Here is a 19,411-nt window from a genome sequence, read left to right on the forward strand (position 1 = left end):
AGGAGCTTTTTTCCAGCAAAGATCTCACTTGAGCCTCACCATAATATAGACAAGAAGGAGACTCAATGAGGTAACACATGTAGAATCAGAATTAGGCTCACAGATCAGCTTAGGTTGAGAAGAATTTCGGGGATATGAACCTTAGGCTCCCTGACTCATAACCATTGCAACAAATTATTCCTTTTTCTTGTAGCCAGAATTATGAATGAATATCCTGTTAACACTACTGTTTATTAAGTGTTTATTTATGTGTCAAACACTGCTAGGCAGACACTTTATAAAAAGCTCATTTAAACTCTTCAGCTGCTTTATAAGGTAGAAATGATCATGTCCAGTTTGTAGATTAATCACTGGAGATATTGAGAGGACAAGTAACTTGTTGAAGGTTCCTCTTCACAGAGTCAATGGACCTCATCTTATAACCAGGACTGCCTGTCTCCAGAGGCCTTTCAAATAGAGAATGTGATCTCTACCCATCCTTGTCCTCACCAGGAGACGAAAGGTACTCTCTGGAAAATGACAAAGCTAGTTTGTGGGTGACCATGTGCTTCAGTGAGTGCTGAATACTGTGAAGGGTTAACATGTAGCCATTTTCTGTCTCTGCTCTTGGAGCTCATAACTAATCTTTATGTAGTCTCTTCTACTTTCATTTTGGATTTTATGTGCTCCACGTGGAAATTACTGATCTATGCACCATTGGGCGAGTCATTGCTATTCCTGGGCCCTTGGTTTCTCCCTCACTTGAAATAGCTCTTCTTTCCTGCTCCCATATTTCTGTCCTTCTAAGTTGACATGCCTGGGGAATGTGCTTATTGAATTCTCTTTGTATAAGTCCATGGCTTCCCCAGTGGTTCAGCGGGTAAAAAATCTGCCTGCAATGTAGGAGACGTAGGAGACACGGGTTCGATCCCTGGGTCGGGAAGATCCCCTGGAGGTGGAAATGACAACCCACTCCAGTATTCTTGCCTGGGAAATCCCACAGACAGAAGAACCTGGCGGGTTACAGTCCATGAAGTCACAGAGAGTTGGACACAACTGAATGACTGAGCATAGCACACAGCAAGTCTTTTCAAGAATATTGTTGGAAATTATAGATGCTTTCTAAATGCTTGTTTTAAATTGAAATAATAATTGCAGGTAATCCCCATTTTCAAAGAGTTTTTCTGCTTCTGAAATGCTATTTGCAAAAGTTTGAGAGTCAGATACCACATAAAGAGATAGCTAAGTCATATCAGGAAAGATGAATCCCTAGTATGTATTGTTACTGGTTTGATGGTGCTATCTTGCTTTTTGCATCAGTTTTGTCTTTCTAACTCTGTGTTAGGACAACTATCCTCCCCTCCCCGACACACATGTGAATTGCACACATACAGACACACACACACACATGCACACACCTCTTGAGCTAGACACTCTTTTGTATCTGTTAAACTTGTCACTTTCTCCGCAGAATCTGGTTAGCATACCTTTGGGTGAGCAGAAGAAAAATCTGGTTCTGTGTGCCAAGTTCAGGGTGTGAATCAATTCTCCCTGCCTTTTGCATTTTAGTAAATGTTTCCTAGATGGATTCGTCGGATTTTCAGTAAAGACAAACAGCGCAGAAAGCAGATTGCTTTCATACCCGAGGCCTGAGTTCTGTGACCCAGACATTGGAGCTCAGTTCCATATATGGCCAAAAGAGAAACCGGGTGAAGGAGCGGCGGGAGAATACCAGACATAAAATGCATTCCTGTGAAGTGTGCGTTCGCAACTAACAAAACAGGACCCTCGCTGGTTTCCATCTTTTGCAGAACATGAACTGTAACGTTTTCAGAAAGAAGCTAATGTTCCAAGCATCTGCCACAGGGAATAGTTTATTTTCCCTTTTCTTTTTGGTCACATGTAGTTTTAATTTGGAATTAGTGTTGAAGTCAGTGCGAGCAAGGAATGAGGACTAAGAAATTATTCTTGGAGTCAGCAGATGTGGGTCCTCAGCCCAATCCGACCGCCATCCAGCTGTGAAACTCTTTGGCTTGTTTTGCTCAGTGTCAGAGTGGCGGGGCTGAATTTGATGATCTCTGAGATCTCTACTATTTCTGTTGTCTTTGGTTCTAATTTTGCCTGAGATTTTCCAGTTCCTGTGGAATTCCCCACAGAAAGAAGTTTCTAATTCTTCCAAATACTTTCTGTGGTTTGAACTTAAAAAGACTAAATAAAAACCCTGGTCTTGAATTTTTCTTTGTGATTTCCTTAAATATAACTTGGACACATTGTCGGCCTTCACTTGGCAGACAGCTTCCTGCCCGAGGGTGGAGAGGATTGCATTTAGTGCGCCCTCATGGTCTTCCCCCTCTGCCTGTCCTTATTGTTGGAGAAGAAATTTGGGTGTGTCCACCGCAAAGCTGTAGGAACAGGTGTGCCCTTGGCCAATGCAGCCTTGTAATGGCCTTATTAATTGTCTGCTGCTTTTATAGATTCTGTCTTCTCTGTGAGAGAAATGGGACTGATAGGAGACCATTCTGGAAACTTCCTCACACTGCAGGAAATGGAACTAGGGACGTGAAACTGAGGTGTTAGCTTTCCAGTTAGTAATTGGATGAGTCAATTGCCTGTCACAGATGTTAAGAAGGTTAAGAAGAAATAAAAATACAAAATTCTGATCTAGAGAGGACCAGTCATTTCTACTTTATGAGACCAGGCATGATTTCTTCCTTCTTGTCTTCCTTCCTTTCTTTTTTCCTTTCTCTCTTCTTTCCTTTCTTCCTCCCTCCTTCTCTCTCTCTCTTGGTTCCTTGCTTGCTTCAGGTCTCCAAGCCGTCATTTCTCCATCTGGATCATAAAATGCTAGTGGGCCTTCTGAAAGCGTGGATTGAGTATATTTCCAAATTGTCTCTTCATTCCTCCTACTTCATATCCCCAGTCATACTGAGCTCATCAACATGCACAGAGTCCTGACCAGGCCTCCTCAACATCCTACAAGAACAAAGATAAGGTGACCCCTCTGTGAGCTCCCATTCACTATGCTAGTCAATATGTTGACCAAATTTTTTTTTAGTAGGACATTCACCTCCCTTCACAATCTGGTTCCTAGAACCTAGGTTGGGAAACGAGGGCTTCAGCAGCCTTTCCTTACATGTGTGGTCTTCATCTTGACTTTGAGCTTGCTCTGATCCCTTTGGTGCCATGGAGGTAGGTGTGTGTATAAAAGGAGAAGACAGCATATGATGGCAGGGCAGCAAGCATACCTGGGGCTGGAGTAGAACTGAGAAGGATGAATCAGGCTCCTGGGGCTCCGTGAAAGACTCTACCATTAACTTAGGGACTATTTAAGGAGACTGAGCACAGTGTATCTTCTGCTTTAGTTGGAATCATCCATTATAGTGGCTTCAAATGCTTGGTGCTCTTATAAGAAAACCACAGGGAAGAGCAGTCATATAAACAGTAATAATATATTGGCTTTGACTCATTCTTTTGGGAGTACGATATGTGACGTAGGTTTCTGTAGGGCTTTCTAGTGGACTAATCCCTTACCGTACCTATGTCCTCATCAGATCCTCACAGGTGAAGTGGCAGGCTAAAGAATATATCCTCACTTTATTTAAGAGCAAACTGATACTCAAAACTTGAAGTATCACATGGTAAAGAGATGGCATAGCAAAGATTTGTCTAGTGCTCTTACAAAGCTTTAGACATTCTTATGAAGCTTCAAACATATTGACTTGTGAAGCTTCAGCCTAGCCAGTAAATTGACACACACACACACACACACACACACACACACATGCAGACGTACACACCTACCTCCCTCATTAATGGATGGTGCCGTGCTCAAGTTGCTAAGTTGTGTCCAACTCTTTGTGACCCCATGGACTGTATGTAGCCAGGCTCCTCTGTCCATGGATTCCCCAGGTAAGAATACTAGAGTGGGTTGCCATTTCCTACTCTAGGGTATCTTCCCAACCCAGAGATCAAACCCACATCTCCTGCATTGTAGGCCGATTCTTTCCACTGAGCCATCAGGGAAGCCCCATCAAAGGATGGTAGAGGATGGCTTTTAATTAGTTGTGAATTGCATGAGCCATACTATTTGGTGAATCAGTCTTGGTAATGAGCAGGGTGATGGGACAGTCAGTTCACTTTCACAACCGAATTCTCACCTAGGGCACCCTGACAGAGAACACAACTGAGGAATTCTTGTTTGGGACTGTTCATTCTTGCTTGCATATTTTCACTTACTTGAGGCAGCAAAGAACTAAAAATTATTGAACATTTAATATGTGCCAGGCTTGCTACTAGAGGCTAATCCTTAGAAGTGAATCATAAACCACTTAGTTTAAACTTTAAATCGTGTGGAGAATACCCCATCTTCCCTCTCATCCATCCATCCATCTTCTGTTATTCTTGGCAGGTGATATGTTCATCTGTACTTGACTATTTCATGTCTCTTATAGAAGTAGAAGGTAGTTACTCCAAATACTTTGATCTTTCAGTTAAGTTCAGTCACTCAGTCATGTCAGACTCTTCGAGACCCCATGAACTGCAGCACGCCAGGCCTACCTGTCCATCACCAACTCCCGGAGTTTACCGAAACTCATGTCCATTGAGTCAGTGACGCCATCCAACCATCTTATCCTCTGTCATCCCCTTCTCCTCCTGCCCTCAATCTTTCCCAGCATCAGGGTCTTTTCATCTTTACTGTTTAGAGAAATACCCAACCTACTTACAACTTCCATAAGTATTAATTTATGCATCTATTAAGTGGCTTTATGAAAGTGGAGTCCTTCTCTTAAATTTATGTTTTCTTTTTAGAGTAAGTTCCTTGGGTTGACTATCTGCTCTTGAAAGAGATTATTAACCCCCATTTCTTCTAGAATTTCCTCTTATATGATTTGGGACTGCTTATCTTGAGTCTGGAAGGTGAAAATTGAAGAAATAAGTCCATATTTCTTATTTCTTTCTTTTTAAAAAAATGTTCTTTCCTTTTAATTTGATTTATGGGGCCAAAATTGTATTTGTTTAATTACTCAAATTTTGGATCATGTCAGAACATGTTCTGCTCCTGGTATTTGAAACCTATTTATACTTTTGTAGAAACCCAGACTCTTCAAGTTGGAAGAGAGTGTAAAGATTCTCTCAGATGGCTCTAGGCCTTAAGTTCCTTGAGGCCAAGAGCTGTGTCATATATATATTTCTGTACCTTTTCCTGCTGCAACTCCCAGCACTTTAGCCCCCTGCCAGGGGGCCTTAAAGAACGAACTGGATTGATTTGATTTCTCAGTTTTAGTGTTTTCTTTGCCCCTTTCTTAACTTGTCCAGTCATTGGAAGGAATTGTGTGGACCCATTAAGTGTGGTGAGTAAGTAAATCATGGGGCTTGCCCCCCTTCCAGTAGGTCTTTAGCTGTGTTTAGATTTAAGAATGCTGAGTAACTAATAAAACATGACTCCAAAGAGCTCTACAGATGGAAAGTGCTTCATGTGTAATAAATAATAACAGGCTCTTGAGATTTGGCACAGCCATAGAAAGAAGTGCCGACCTTGCAGGCTATGGAAACTTCTGATACAGCTTATGGTGGAAGAGTGTAGTGGTTGCTATTAACTCTTTTCATCATTTTGTAATTAGTGTTTCCATTTTCAAGTCACTGTTACATTCCTCATTATAGGCAAAGTTACTTTCTGAACTAGTTGGGAATTTTTAGCCTTCCAGTTATCGTTAAGAGAATGATCGAAGGAACACCATGAAAATTGATAGGCAAGTCTTCCAGGCAGGCTTCAATTCAGTGCTTAAATCTAGTCCTTTCTAGGTCCCATCCTTTTTCTCAACTCATTTCTTTTATGGAGTCTGTAGTCCCCTCTATTTTATTTCCAGAGCATTGATATTCTCAAGCAGTGGGAAATGGCACCTTTCTCCAAAGGAGACAGTGAAATGGCCAGGGCTTATCCTGGCTTTGAACCATCCAATTTAGAGGAATTTCATCCAGGGAATGGCCTCCCTTTCATTTGTCCTCAAGTGTGGGTCAGTCTGATTGAAATTTGGTGATCATATTTGAAATTTGGTGACTGCCCCCTGGGAGCCCTGCACTAACTCTGTTTTCACCTGTGTCCTCCCACCTATAAAAGCAAGTGAACTGAAGTATAAACAGAATCTTGCTATTTTTCTTGGTGATTTTCAAAGCCTCTTTATTCTCAGCAACAGTGACCCACTGTAGCTGAGCATTATTCATTCAATCAGTAAATATTTATTCAGCACCTTCTATATTCCAGGAACTCTTCTCGATGCTGGTCAGAGAATAAAACAAAGTTCTCTCAAGCTAACATTTGAAGGATTTAACCAAAGTATGATTTTTTTAGAAAAATGACATGGCAGAAGTATGCTTAAAGAAATAAACACTACAAACAAACAACACACCAGCTTTTTCCTTTTGTCCTTTCCTCCTACTCTTTCTCTTCTCTCTCTCTCTTTTTTCTTTCTCTCTTCATAACCTGACCATTTATTCTCACTCTGTTTTACTAGGAAGCCCATATTTTCTTTTCATCCCTGTTTTTCATCTCCTTTTTATGTCTGCTTTGCTTTGTACTTGGGGTGCAATGAGACTTGGCACTGGCTTGATTCCAACTTTGAGCTCCCTCCCTAGGTTCCCTGTGCTTCCGCTTCTCTCCTAGTGGAGTGGTGGGTAGTTGCCCATGTTGCAGATTGGAACCTGGAGGGAAGGAAGACCAGTGCTTCTGGGGCTTTTGGTTCCCCATCCAATGGCACTGCATTGTCAGGATCTCGCTGAAGAAAAGGATGTAGCCCCAAATTCTAGGTGCCCCAGCAGATGCTTAGCTCAAAGGGACTTCTTCCAGGAAATCTTCCTTGATCCTCTCCTCTCTTAATTCTTATGCATCTTTGGCAGAATAGGAGCTCAAGAAATTTAGTTTCTTTTGCTTCTTCAAAGTCTCATGTCTCTTTTCTGGGCTTGACTTAATGGGACTACTCTTTAATTTCTTGGTTCTTCCTTTTTTTTTGCCTGCAGCATGTGGGATCTTAGCTCTGGATCAGGGATTGAATCTGCACACTCTGCAGCAGAAGAACAGAGTGTTAACTGCTGGTCCATCAGGGAAGTCCCAATTTCATGGTTCTCATGCCCATTTCTTACTTCTCTTGGAGGTATGGACTGTGTCCATGTGTGCTATAAAGTATGTTAAAGGAACTGGGGGTGGGGGTGGTTTTTTTTTTAAAATAACTTCGTTTCTTGTTTTGGGATGAGAATCTTGGAGCCACATTTACTACTCAATCCTGGATTTTAATGGCTCAAATGCCGAGAACGGACCTCTACACTGACCAGGTGGTTGAATTTCCAAGTGTTCCTGGATTTCCACTTAAGTCTGAGGTTTTCAGATGCCTGACCATTTTTAGATTATTGTCATTCACCCCTAAATTTAATACTCAGGAATGTGACCCTGATAACTCCCTAGTGAATACAAAGTAGGACTGGTAGAATTGAGCCTCTTTTCTCTGTTCCCATGATCTTTACCTCTAACTTCATGTTTTACTTTTTTGCCTTTTTTTCTGTGCTAGATTCCAGCCTCCAGCCTCTCTGGTTAGCACGATGACTCACATTTATTGCCCATGTGCTAAATGTTAGGCACTGGGTAAATTTTTCCCCGTATTTCCTTTCATTTAATCCTCACAGCCCCTGGAAGAGGAAATGGCAACCCACTCCAGTGTTCTTGCTGGGAAAATCCCACTGACAGAGGAACCTGGTGGGCTACAGTCCATAGGGTTGCAAAGAGTTGGACACAGCTGAGTGACTGAACAATCCTCAAAGCCAGCCTGTGCAATAGGTAGTAGAATTATATATGTTGAACAGATGAGGAAACTGAGGCTTAGAGAGGTTTAAGTAACTTGCTCAGCATCACAAAGCATTTGATGGCAGGGTCAGAGTTAGAAGTCATGTCTCTCAGACACCAGCGTTTGATCTGAGTTACTCTACTCACCCATAGCTCCCTCTGCTACTCTTTTCTGCTCACCTTGCTAATGAGAGTCAAGGACCGGGTATTGAATGTAAGGAATGCTCTATCCTCACTTCTTTCTCCCATTGGCACCTGCAGCCAGAGCCCTAGAGGGTGTGCTTTATTCTTCTGACCTCCCACCAGACTCTAAATTGGCTCTTAAGGCTGAACCCCCTGACAAGCACCTTCAAATGGGCTCATTGTTTTTCATAGTTTACTTGGTTTATCACCAGTGAGGGACAGCTTGACATTTACTTTTCCATCTGTTCAATTCTGATCTCCTGTAGGTGTTTCTCCAAACTTAGCAAAACTCTCTGACCGTATGAATTGATAGCAAGTGCTTTCTCATGTTATCTATTGTAAGACAATAACATGCAGAGGCATATTTGAGAATTAGGGAGCAGTCTCAGATGGTAAAGAGTCTACCTGCAGTGCAGTGGACCCGGGTTCAATCCCTGGGTTGGGAAAATGCCCTGGAGAAGAGAATGGCTACCCAGTTCAGTATTCTTGCCCGAAGAATTCCATGGACAGATGAGCCTGGTGGGCTATAGTCTACGAGGTCGCAAAGAGCTGGATACGACTGAGTAACTAACACATTCACTTTCTTTCTTTCTAAGGAAAGAGAATGAAGTTTGGAGAGAGGCATGGTTTCTGCATCTTCTGGTGGATGGTGGTGAGCACAATCATCATGCTCTCCAGGGACCTGCCTCAGTTCGGGGCACTTGTATTATTGGTGCTTAGCATTTCTGTATTACTTTACATTTGCAAAGTGCTTTCCAGTGATTTATTAGCTGTTCTTGTTTTTAATAGCCCCTGGAGGTAAGTTGATATTCAGCCTTCTGAGAACATAAATGCATAGAGAAGGCTCATCTCATCAGATATTATTGGATCTGGGGTCAGGACTTTGAGCTCCTGGGATAAGGCCATTTGGGGTCATTGCCTCATGAGGATTAATAGGAGATCAAGTGGACTTAACTTCAGCTCCCAGAGCCTCTCAGGCAGAGGTGGAATGATGGCAGCTATTTAAAGAAATTGCATAGAAGTCATTATCAAAAGACCTGGATTCCAGTCCTGATTCGGCTGTTGACCATCTGTGTTGACCTTGAGCTGTCACTTTGCCTATATGTGTCTTGGATTCAGTCTCTGGTAAAAAGCGTGTATCTCCCAAGTCCCTTTAGATTCAACATTGTGTTAAGTATGATTCTTTGACTTTGAACCCCTTCTTTGGAAGGGGTAGTTGGTGAATTACACGACAGGGAACATGGGTGTTGGTCTCAGTCACTGGAAGGCACTCTGCAAATGTAAAGTAATACAGAAATGCTAAGCACGACAATACAAGTGCCCCTATCTGAGGCAGGTCCTTGGATGTCAGGTTGTCAGTTGTTAGGGGATGTGTACTCAGAAGGTGCTCACCTGCCCTTTTTTAGGATCCAAGGACAACCTGACAATGATAAGCCTTCAGATTTATTTGAAGAAGCACATAGTCCTTATTCACTATAATGCTGAGATACTGAGTGGGACTGCTAGAAGAAAGCCAGACTGGAGCCAAGACCATCAACCCTGTGTCTTATGGATGTTGTAGAAAGTAATTAGCAGGCTTGATTATCTCACTGGTTCAACACACGTTTTAGGGATATGATGTAATGTGAGGAAACATTTAGTTGTCAGATTTTAGAGCTTTTTCAAATTTATTCTTGCAGGGAAAGTCTAGTTGTCCTGGCAACCTGAAATTGATTTTCTCTTTGCTCTTGTCAGCTGAAACCAGTCCCCTTTGAATCACTCCTCTAATTTAATATAGAAAACTGTGTGTCCTTACCTGGTGACCAAATCTTTCTTAATGACAGGTAACTCCAGCAAATGGTTCCTTTTTCTAACCTGAGCCAGAGGCTATGGTTTATTACTGCCTTCACCCTATGTTGTTCTCTTTGTGGTTATTTATTTGTCCATGGAGTCAGGTACAGAAGTAAAGTGGCATTCAATTAATTAAGAGTTCAGTCAGGCCTGCAGAGAAATGATGTAATTGGCAGCCAATCACAGCCTTTCATTTCCAGTTCCTTTCTGGGCAGGGATGGGATTAGAATGGGCTCCAGGGGAGGGAGTCCTTTAGTGGGGACACCTGGCATTCTGTAACCTGGGGAGGGTGATGTAACGGCCCAGATGACAGAGAGAAAACTAAGCTGCATGACTGTTTCTGCCTCTGTCAGTCATCTCTGTCAAGGGAAGGGGGATGATCTGTAAGCTTGGAAGTGTAGAATCGATGTCATTAAGAAGAAATTGATGTCCACGGTGGAAAAGGATGTTGCAAGAGAGCAGTCTGCTCTACCAAATGATTTCAGAGGTCATGGACCATGCATGCTACATCTCAGGATATGGAGAATGGCTGATGGTGACCATGGAAGAACTGCCAGTAATTCTGAGGAAACTGGAAATCAGCAGACGTGCCAGAAATGAGAGATGAGGAAATAGAAATCAGTTATCAACAAACAAACAAACAAAATAAACAAAACCAACAAACCAGTATCCAGAGTCTAGGATCTGCTGACTTTATCCTGGTTCCTGGTATAATTCTAGGCTGGTTTTTTGACAGGTGATTTAGAGTCTTTGGAAGGAAGCAGTGTGCACCAGGAGCCAGAACAGGGTTCCCTCACCATTTACCTTTTTGAGTTAATCAAATGATGGGTTTGAGTGATGTCATACACATAGTAGTAGTAGCCCGGCAAGCTTTGGAGTCAGGTTGTTTGGGTTTAAACCCAGAGTCCTCTGCTTAGTAGCCACAGACCTCAGGCAAGTTGCTTACTTTCTGTAATGCAGCTCCCTCTTCTATAAACTGGGGGATAATGATAGAACACAGGGCTTCCCATGTTCAGTGGGAAAGAATCTGCCTGCCAATGCAGGAGACGCAGGAGATGTGGGTTCCATCCTTGGGTTGGGAAGATCCCCTGGAGTAGGAAATGGAAACCTACTCCAGTATTCTTACCTGGAAAATTCCATAGACAGAGGAGCCTGGTGGGCTACAGATCATGGGGTTGCAAAGAGTCAGACATGACTGAGCACACATGTGCACGTATAATAACAGAACAGAGAAAGACTCTGAGATAATGCATGTGAAGGTCCTAAAACACCTTGTACATTCAGTAAATGTTGCTCTCATTACTCTTAGCAGGGAGACATTTGTATTTAATAAAACATTTAAAACATTACATATTTGTAGATAAATATATGGAGACATGTAGGGTGGATTATGGAGACATGTAGAGTGGATTATGAAATAGGCAGTGGATTAACATATGGGTCAATGAGTGAATACACACTTTTTAGTAACATGGGTGGAGGAGCTTGAAATGTATTGCAAGAGTGAGAATGCAGGGAGTGGGTGAGTTTGAGACGCTTTCTGCAACTTACCAAACCCTTTCCTACTCCCTCACCCTTTTTTTCTCCCAAGAAGAAACTCAAAAATTATCCATATGAAGTGTATATTCCTTGTATTTTCAAAATAGTGCCAAGACTTTCATAATGGAAATAGTCACTTGAAGCTGTAGTGCCATGTTTGATTTATATATTTTCTAACTGAAGTATAATTGACTTACAGTATTGCAGGCATACAGCAAAGGGTTTCAGTTCAGTGATTCAAGCATGCATGCTTGTGTATTAAGTTGCTTTAGTTGTGTCTGCGAGCCTGTGGACTGTAGCCCACCAAGCCCCTCTGTCCATGGGATTCTACAAGACAGAATCCCATCTACAGGACAGAATCATGCCCTCCTCCAGGGGATCTTACTGACCCAGGGATAGAACCTGTGTCCCTTGTGACTCCTGCATTGCGGGCAGATTCTGTACCGTATGAGCCACTAGGGAAGCCAACATCCTTCCATACCCAGCTCAAATTCCACCTTCTCAGAAATATCAGCTTTTCCATTAGGAATTGGTCTCTTTCCTTCTACCTCTACCATCCCATGATTTGTATTTTCAGAAACTCTTTCTCAAACCATCTTGTATCTTAATGGGTGATATGTGTTTCTGAGCTCTGATCTGCAGAAGGCAGGTATCTCTGAGCCTTTGGAGCATAACTCAGTAGCTGGCATGTTTAGATACTCTGTAAACGTATGTTAAATTGACTTACTAAGGAGGCCTGAGGGATTGGAAGGTTACCTATAGTTAACCCAAGGAACTAGAAGGGCTCCTGGGAACTGATTTAGGGGCCTATAGGTTTAAGAGCAGCTATCAACTTTTCCCTGGCTCCTTCTTAATCCTGCTTTCCCAGAGGCAGAGGAAATGGTGGTATCTGCCTAAGATGCTGGTGACATTCCCATGAGATTAGATCAAGATGCACCATCTCTTCTTCTAGCTCTCAAGTTCTTGGGGCTGTCAACCTCCCTTCTATTGGAAAGATTTCCTTTTGAAGAGGAGGTGTACATGATGACCTCTGGATTTCTGAGTTTGATTATGAAACTTCTTGAACAATACACTGCAGTTGCCCCTTCTACAAGGAAGGTGGACAAGCCAAGGTGTGCATTTGTGAAGCTGAGTGACTTTGACCCTTGGGAACAGTCCAGGGTCAGCCTGTGCTCACATGGCATGCTCCAAATCCACCTTCCACCATCACTGTTGAGATCTGAACTAGATCGCTGCTTGTGAAGCACCTTTTCGTGACTTGCAGATTCTGTATGGACTGCTGAAGGTCACTTCTAGTGACTCATGCATAGAAGAACCCATTATGTTTAACACACCACAGACAGAGACTTTGTGCATAAAGAAGATGTGTGATACAGAGGAAAGAGAAAAAGAGCAAGTCCAAGACCCCTGATTCTAGTCCTAAATGTGCCAGACACATGTTGTTTGGTATTTGGCTTTAGTTTCGGATCTGTAAAATGGGACACTAAGAATTACTGGGCAGGGTTGTTCTGTACGTTACCCAAGATTATTTTTGCAAAGCATCTGGCAGAGCACTAGACCCTGCTCAAAAACAGAGAGTCTCAGTGAAATTGTACAAACTTGTTTATAAACCTGAGCTCCAGTAGCCTTGTGAATTAGGATGGTATGTGCCGCAGTTGGTAAAGAATTCACCTGTAATGCAGAAGACACAGGAGATGCAGGTTCAACACCTGGGTCAGAAAGATCCCCTGGACAAGGAAATGGCAACCCACTGCAGTATTCTTGTCTGGAAAAATCTCATGGACAGAAGAACCTGGTGGGCTACAATTGATGGGGACACAAAGAGTCGGACATGACTGAGTGTGTGCACACGCACACACATACACACACAATGCATAACTCTAGTGGGACTGAGTTATTAATACTAAACCTCTCTGAGTCCTAGTTTAAATGGGTTTTATTGGGGATTGAATATACCTTGCACGCTAAGTTGTAAAGATTAGAGAACATTTGTATAAGACCCAGCATGGTGGTGTTTCTTACTGACCCCGGGACTGACTCCCCACTGCCGCAGCTTCTCCAGTTTGGGGCAGTGTGCCTTGGAGGTTTGACTGAAGGTCCTTCTAGTGCCATACTGCCTGTATTCTGGGCACAAAACCTTTTTCTCTAGACACCAGACTTATAGAATAGACTTAGTTATAGAGGTGCTGCTTTTAGTAGGATACAAATCAGAGCATGTGGAGAAATGCAGCTATTCTGGTGGAGGGTGTTTGAAGAGCTTTCGTTTGTTGAAGGGCTGGCAGTATTTCATTTAGAGGAAGATGGATTTCGGGTGTGAGGGGAACGTTGCAGTTGGTGATGGGGAGAGAAGTTAGTGCTTGTGCAGGGTAGAAGTGACCAGACCTCACAGAGGAGAGTGGCAGGTGAGGCTTGGGAAGTGGGGCTTAGCAGAAGAAGGCTGGAAATTAGGAGGCTCAAGGAAGGAGGTAGTGGAGGGTTCTGGTTAGACCGTTGGGTGCAGAGGCTGGGGACACTGCATGAACAATTAGGATGTTGCTGCAGGGCTGTGCAGGGTAAATAAAATGGGCTTTCTGTTGTCATGATCCCACTAAGGGAAGGAATGGGTGGTCTTAGGTGTGTATATGTGCACCTGTGTGTGTGCATATGTGCTTGACTGTGTATCAGTAATAGGACCAAAGAGATTGGGGACTTACCCAAGGCTATGCAGCTAGGAAATATCTTTCATTTGCTTAAAGTGCTAAGTTTAGTAATGACTGTAAGTGACAGAAATGGGCAGAGGGAGCACGGAGGGAAGGGGCCTCGGCCCCATTTCCTGCTCCCTCCCAGGTAGGTAGTGAGTAGGAGTTTTGAGTTTCACTGTTTGATAGCATCACCTCCTCTGCTTTCCCAGAAATTATTCCTCGAAGTATGACTCGAATCATTACTCTGTTGGGAGATGTCTCAGTTCAGAACTGACTTTCTGCCGAGGTTGTTTACTAAAGAGGTGGCAGCCCTGGCAATTCAGAGGTGGCTTAATCAAGTGGAAAGAACAGGGGGCATAGATCTGAGTGTTGATCCTGCTTTCAGAGACCTCTGAGACTTGAGTGAGTGAATATACATCTTAGTGCCTGGCTTTTTCCTCCTGGAAATTGGAGGATAGTGATCCCTACATGATGAATTTGTTGTGATGTTGCTTTGAAAATTGCAGTGTTGGTCCTGGTACAATAAAGATAAAGGGGTGCCTGGACTTGGATTTTATTTCTTCCTGTGTGAAGCAGAAGGGAAAATGATGAGTTGGTCAGCTCCCTTGGGTGGTGTGGATCACTAATATTAAAGTGATACCAGCATTTTCTCTTATTTGGTGATGGTGTGTCTTGGAACATTGTGATTAATGATTGTAGACTCTACTGATTGTGTGGCGCTACCTTGCCTTGGGCTGACCACCTACCTGTACTGGCATTTCCCCAGCTCTGGGCTGAGGATCTCTGAGCTTTTGTGTTATCTGCGAGGAATCTATGAACTTTTAGTCTTTTGTTTCTTCATCTGCAAAATGGGGATAGTAATAATCACCATGGCTTTGTTTGTGTTGTGAAGATTTGCTGAAGAAAAGGGTGTGAGAATTCTAAGTTGTATTCATCTCTGACTCTTTGGAGCCCATTTTCTCTCCCTTCTCCTTTCTGCTAATGGCCAAAGGACCTCTTTGGTCTTGGAAAGGTGAAGGGGCCCAAAGGAAGAAATGGGAGATTATAGAGGACAGTGATTCTGTAAGGCCCCAGAGTGAGTTTTTGAGTCCTGGCATCTGTGCCCAGTTTTGTCACAACTTGTCACATTCCTACATGCCATGAAAGCCAGATGTGTCCATGCCTATGAACTAACAAGGGGAGATAGGGACTTCTGGAAGGGGTGTCAGCTTTTGGAAACCCTGGAGGTGGCAGGTGAAGGCGCTGGCACGGCGGCTGTGGGTGTTGAGGTTCCTGCTCACTCTCTCTCCTGTCCGGCAGTGACTCGTAGCTTGGGTATTTGGGTTTGGGGTGAGTCAAGAGGCCCAAGACCCAGAGGACCTGCGTGTGCTCAGGGGCAGGCTGGAATTAGTCAGAAGGCAAAACTATTCGTCCTGACCCCAGAACCCATGTACTCTGCCTGGGTGGGGAAATCCTCTCTGATTCTTAATTTTCTTATCTATGGCAGCCTCTGGAGAAGAGAATTTTCTCTTTCCTGCCTTATGTGGTTCTTATGGAAATAAAGGAGAAAAGGATTTTTTTCATAAATAATATTGTGATATTCAGCATTTGTTTATGCTGCTTGAAATAGGAAGCTGACTTCTCTTCTTTGTTCCTTTCCAGAGTTAATGTATTGATCCTAAAGAAGAGAGCCAGAAAAATTCCTGAGAATAGTTGGTAGACCATCCAGTCTTGTTTACTATATGTATTTGGTGTCTGAGATCTCTGAATTTAAGCCTGAACCAGTTTAAATACATCCTGAGGATACACGATAAGGAGGTACCATGTAAATGTAACAAGGTCAAGAATCTCACATTCCCCTGATGTGCCTACCTTGGCTTATAGTATTCCACTCTTCATATACACTGGGGCTTTGGCCCCCATTTCTTCTGTCCCCCATGGAGACTCACTTCTCATAAGGACTTGAACTTTGGATGCAGAAGGTCCCTATGTAGGAAACTGATTCCTGTTAGGGCCTCCCATGGAGGAAATGGCAAAACTCAAGACGAGAAAGCCAGCTCTTTGAATCCTCAATTCCATGTTCTTTCTGACACATCACTCTTCCCTCCTGTCAGGTGAAGAGAGAAGTCAGATGGTTTGACAAATGGTTCTTGTTACTGTCAAATCTGCCTTCTCTTTTTGCTCAGAAAGACAGTTCTTACCTTTCCTTTTTGAGGGGATTAGATGGGTGGGGGGAGAGAAAGGGAGGTGCAGGAAGAAACACATTTTATTGCCCTATTTTTTCTGTGGCAGAGATGACCAATAAGCTCTTGTTTCTCCGTCAGGAAGCAAGGCTGAGGCAGTGAGGAACTGTCTTCTCGAATCTAAAGCACACAGAGGCCTAGCAGTGGCAGGCTGTATTAGGAGACAACATTGATTTCATATACTTATCTGAAAAAAAAAACAAAAAAAAAAAAACCCAAAACATGTTTAAGATGCCATATCCATAAATACTAATAAGGCTGTCTGATTCCAATTTTCAGGTGAGATTAGCATTTTATTGAGTATTTTATCTGTCAGATTCAATACTCGATGTACCATCCTCCCAGGCTTATTAGCATAATTGCTATGCTTAAGCAACAATAAAAAATTCAGCAGTAAAATAGCAGTTAGTGCAGGCAATTTGTTATCAAAAGCTTTTACTTAAGGACAGCTCCAGCCTGCATTTATTAGCAAGTTAGGGTTATAATTTATTTTTATTTGGAAAAACAAAAGAGGTTTTTGCTTTTTTGTTTTGGAAATAATAGAGAAATTAAAAAGCATTGCCTCTCTGGAAAACTGTCTGCATCCCTTCTTTCTGTGCAGGCTGGGATGGGAATAGACTCCACTTGTGAGGCACAGTGGCTCAGATGAAGTCTCTCTCCTCGGCATTGGAATAAATGGGTAGTAACACCCATTTATGTTTGTACAGATGTTTCCACAACATGTTCACATCTCTTTTGTTGCTTAGCTCTCAAACCAGTCCGGTGAGGGCTCTATTCTGAGTGTGGGAGACTGAGGAATGGCAACTTGTTCCAGATGGGACAGTTGGATGGCAGAGCTGGGCTGCAAATCCAGTCCTCCAGCCCCCAGGGCCCTGGCAGCATCATGACCCTTCACACGTTGCCCAGAAGCCCTGGTATGGGCACTATTTTTCTTGCCCTGTGGTCTGGCCCTAGGTCTTTTACATAAATGTTCATGCATGCATGCACACACATCCACATACACATACATGCGCATGCACACACATACATTTTTTTTTTTCCTTTCTTCTCAATTTAATGATGTATTCTTATAGCTGTTTTTCCTTTGGTGTCTTGGTTGAAGCAGTTCTGCCGTATGAATTTTCTGTTAATATCAAATATCCTCCATTTCTTGTGTTTTCAACCTCTCTCTCTCTGTACCTGTCTTTCTTCCCCTTTCTACCTCCTCTCTCTTGCACATTAGTGACAGACCTAGCAAAGCCCTTTGGTTAACATCTGCAAAGGACCTGTGCAAAATACATGATTTTATTAAGCAATGTGACGATCTTTGTAGAGAAGAAGGACATAAGATTTGAAACTGTGGAGGTTGGGAAATCATTTTTCTCCTTTATTTCTTGAGAAATGTGTCAGAAATAAATAAGAACAGTCAACTGACTGTTTCAGTGTGACTTTTCAGTGTGTTTTAGGCTTCAACTGTGGGTAATAATTCTCACCCTGAAGGTAACATTTGGGGTGAAAATGGACAACTGAAGCTTCCAAACTTTCAGAGGAGTTACCTTAGCATCTTAGATTTTCTTTCCTTGGTAAGTTCAGAGAAAGATTATATGATCATTGACTCTGAACATCTGTAATGTACAAGGCATGTGCTGGCCACTGTGGGGTCTAGGGACTAGATCAGAGAGGGCTGTGAAACTCAAGACTATCAGAGAGGAAATTCATAGAAAATGAAGATCATTTTTATTTTTGAGTAACTATTATATTATTGGAACTGTGGTAGAAATTGTTCTTAGATTATGCCGTTTTATCTTTGTCTCACTCAATTATTAGTGAATTTTTATTTTTATTTTTTAAGCACTTATTATGTATTGGTCCCTATCATAACGTTTTACATTCATCATCTTATTTAATTTTTATCACAATCTTCAAGGCAGTGTTAGGTACTATTATCATTGTTCTCATTGGTTAGATGAAGAAACTGAGGCACAGAGAATCTGAATAACTTGTCCAAGTCACACAGTTAGTAAGTGATGGAACCTCTCTGGTCTTCCTGTCTCCCAAACATATGTTCTTTCTGCTTCACCGCTTGGCAAAAAATGAATGAGTAGATAGCTAGGTAGGCAATGCTTATGATGAGTAGAGAACTGTGTAGTTTGCTGCTGTCAGAGCTGGGGCAGAACATGGGTATTTACAGAGTTCCTAAATTTGAAATTGGACAGAGGTTCAAATCCTAGGTGCTTCTTAGAGTTTGTCAAAACCTTGGTTAAATAACCTCTTAGAGTCTTGGTGTCTTTCTTTAAACGCAGGATGATAGCATCCCTCTCCCAATGTCACTGTGAGAATAAATTAGAAAATATATGTGAGAGCCTCCAGTGGTGCCTGGCTCCTGGTGGATATTCATCCAGTGTGGGAAGTACCCAGGGCCAGGCATTGTGTGTGCGGGTAGGAACAGCCATCAAAGCCAGAACCACCAGGGTTTAAAACTGCCCACTATGAGATATTAGAGAACTGTGGGCAAACAACTTCATCTCTCTGGTACCTCAATTTCCTCATCTTTATGGACTGTACTTACATTTTAGGGTCATTGTGTGAATGAAATAAGCTAAAAGATGAGTTAAAAAATTAATATTTAATAGTTAAAAATGTTTGTAAAGTATATTTCACAGTGTCTGGCGCAGCAAGTGCTCTGTGTTAGTTCTCATTATTTGGTCCTGCTACAATGATGAAAGACAGGTACCAAGTGAATGGTTTATGGCTGTTTTAGGACCCTGACCTGTTTACTCGAGGACCAGGAGCCAGTTTAGCCTGGTGCGTAGGAATCGAAAGCATTTGCACAGCCTGTCGTGACCTTGGAAAAGTTTTGGCTTCTCTGTCCTTGATCTTTGCTTATCTGTAGATGGTAGTTGAGAGAGTAAACTTCAGATGATAGAGCCTGTGTGGGGAGTGAAAGACAGCCACATCCTTGATAAGCTGCTTCCTGGAGTGTCGCCGTGTGGCTACCGGTTTGCTGATCAAAGCTGGCCTGTGGGGTGGAATTTTTTCTGTGTCACCCAGGCAGGGTCTATCTTCCCTCAGTCTGCGTGTCTCTGGATCCTGTCTTCAGCACTGGCTCCCACTTCCCTCCTCTCCAGATGACACTGGAGCCACTTCCTTCTGGGACCATCTCTTCT

The 19,411-nt window shown here is 42.7% G+C and overlaps 1 protein-coding gene across 13 annotated transcripts in view; it reads left to right on the plus strand.

Annotated features, from left to right (window-relative positions):
• LPP (LIM domain containing preferred translocation partner in lipoma) overlaps positions 1-19,411 on the plus strand; it is a 723,640-nt gene that overhangs the window by 106,048 nt on the left and 598,181 nt on the right. For 4 of the 13 annotated variants that reach the window (XM_061166817.1, XM_061166814.1, XM_061166815.1 and 1 more), the window contains exon 3: positions 400-502. The exons of 8 other annotated variants lie outside the window; for them this stretch is intronic. The gene's annotated coding sequence lies outside the window, so the exon portion shown is untranslated. Of the gene's footprint in view, positions 1-399; positions 503-8,624; positions 8,646-19,411 lie in introns of those variants that run through there. One more of the 13 variants, XM_061166819.1, reaches the window with a different exon arrangement.

The sequence above is a fragment of the Dama dama genome, chromosome 19, assembly GCF_033118175.1.
Source record: "Dama dama isolate Ldn47 chromosome 19, ASM3311817v1, whole genome shotgun sequence".
Classification (NCBI taxonomy): domain Eukaryota; kingdom Metazoa; phylum Chordata; class Mammalia; order Artiodactyla; family Cervidae; genus Dama; species Dama dama.